Raw genomic sequence first — 2,766 nt, forward strand, 5'->3', positions numbered from 1 at the left:
CTAGATTTGGTTCTGTCAAATAGACCGGATACAATTTCAGATCTACAGGTCCGGGAGCACTTGGGCACCAGCGATCATAATATAGTAAGCTTCAACGTAATATTCAATAGAACATTTCAAAGGGGGAATGCTAACACCTGAAATTTTAGGAAAGCTGATTTCAACAAATTAAGGGAAGAGGCTTAAATGTGTAGATTGGGACAAAGTCATGGTAACTGGGGATACTGAACATAAATGGGTAAAGTTTAAGGATATATTGCTAGAGTCCTGTAAAAAACTTATACCCTCTGGTAATAAAACGTCCCGGAATAAAAAGAAACCACTATGAATAAATAAGACTGTACAAAGTATAATAAAACAAAAACAAAGGGCGTTTAAAATCTTGAAGGCTGAGAATACAGAAATAGCATTGCAGGAGTATAAAGATATCAATAGGCAATGCAAAAAAGAAATCAAACAAGCAAAACTAGCTACTGAAACAAAAATCGCCAATGACATTAAAATAAATCCCAAAATCTTTTATAAATACATTAATGCCAAAAGGAAAACAAAGGATAGTATTGGCCCCTTAAAATATAATAACAAGTTAGTTATAGAGGACAAACAAAAGACTGAGATATTAAATAGGCATTTCTCATCTGTGTTCACCAAGGAACTGACTGTACCAGGCATCATTCAACAAGTGAAAAATCAAAGTTCACCACCCGATATAATTAATTTAACACAAGAAGAAGTACGCCTGCATCTGAGTAAATTAAACATTGACAAATCCCCAGGGCCAGATGGCATTCATCCACGAATATTGAGGGAATTGAGCTCCGTAATTGACAGACCGCTGTATCTCATCTTTTTAGACTCGCTTGTAACAGGGTTGGTGCCTGAGGATTGGAGGATTGCTGATGTGGTACCGATATTTAAGAAAGGTAAGAGGATAGATCCAGGCAACTACCGTCCAGTAAGCCTGACATCAGTAGTATGCAAAGTTTTTGAGGGCATTTTAAGGGATGACATGCAAAAATATATTGCAGAAAATAATATGATAACTGACAGACAGCATGGTTTCATGAAAGATAAGTCGTGTCTAACAAACCTGTTGGGGTTCTATGAGGGGGTAAGTGCAAACCTGGATATTGGTAATGCAGCTGAGGGGATTTATCTGGACTTTGCAAAGGCATTTGATACTGTACCACATAATAGGCTTATACTAAAGCTCCAGAAGCAAGGACTGGGGGAAACTATATGCAACTGGGTAAGGAATTGGCTAAAAGATAGGAAACAAAGAGTAGTCATAAATGGAACATTCTCTAAATGGGCCATAGTCAGCAGTGGGGTGCCGCAGGGATCTGTGCTAGGACCAATTCTTTTTAATCTCTTTATTAATGACCTTGTGGATGGGATTGATAGTGAAGTGTCAGTCTTTGCTGATGACACCAAACTATGTAGGATATTAAAAACTGACCTTGATAGTATAATATTACAAAAAGATCTGGATAAGATGTCAGAATGGGCAGATACTTGGCAAATGAGATTTAATGTTGATAAATGTAAAGTAATGCACCTAGGACGGAGTAATCCTATAGCTGCGTATACATTAAATGGAAGTAAACTCGGGACTACAGAACAGGAGAAGGACTTGGGTATTCTCATTACAAATAAGCTGAGCAGCAGCACTCAATGTCAAGCAGCAGCTGCAAAAGCAAACAAGATTCTAGGGTGTATAAAAAGAGAGATTAGATCCCGCGATCCCAGCGTATTATTACCCCTCTATAAATCACTTGTAAGGCCACATCTGGAATATGGGATCCAGTTTTGGACTCCACATTTTAAAAAGGACATTCAGAAGTTAGAGTCAGTTCAAAGGCAGCAACTAGACTATTACAAGGAATGGAGGCCACCCGTATGATGACAGGTTGAAAAAGTTAGATATGTTTAGCTTAGAAAAAAGACGTCTCAGAGGAGATCTCATTTATATGTATAAATATATGTGTGGTCAATATAAAGGACTGGCACATGACTTATTTCTTCCGAAGACAATACTAAGGACCAGGGGGCACTCACTGCGAGTGGAAGAAAAGCGATTCCGGCAGCTAAATAGGAAAGGGTTCTTTACAGTTAGAGCAGTCAGACTGTGGAATACCCTACCACAAGAGGTAGTAATGGCAGATACTATAACAGCTTTTAAAAAAGGGCTGGATGATTTCCTCAGTACACAAAACATTGTTGGTTATAAATGACTTAGTGACCAAATGTAGAACTGGTGGAGGAAGGTTGAACTAGATGGACCTAGGTCTTTTTTCAACCTTAGTAACTATGTAACTATGTAACTATGTAACACATTTTTATTTGAAAAAACACTCCCCAATACATTCCCTCTTTAACCAATTTATTAGAAAGAAAAACAAATCCAGGTCTGGTGTAATCCAAGGGGTTGCCATGACGATCCACACTGTCCCAATCAGTGAAGAGCAGGATGTTCCCCATTGGCTGGGAGAGCAGTGCAGTGACCTGAGCTAACATCAATGGGTAAGCCCAGGTCACTGCAGGGGATGACAAGTGCTGCTGTCAGCGAGGTACATTACCTGCGCTGATCTCCAGCACACTGACAGCACCTGTCACTGAGTTCAATGACCGCCGCCTTCACAGCCAAGTATCGCGAGCGGCCCGTGACCTCACCGCTAGTCAGTCTCGGGTCGGAAGCGAGAAAAGGTGATGTGACAAGCGGCGGCCATGGAGGACATTGACAGCGCTGAGGTCGGGACTTCATCA

The sequence above is a fragment of the Anomaloglossus baeobatrachus genome, chromosome 4 (genome assembly GCF_048569485.1).
Source record: "Anomaloglossus baeobatrachus isolate aAnoBae1 chromosome 4, aAnoBae1.hap1, whole genome shotgun sequence".
Lineage (NCBI taxonomy): Eukaryota > Metazoa > Chordata > Amphibia > Anura > Aromobatidae > Anomaloglossus > Anomaloglossus baeobatrachus.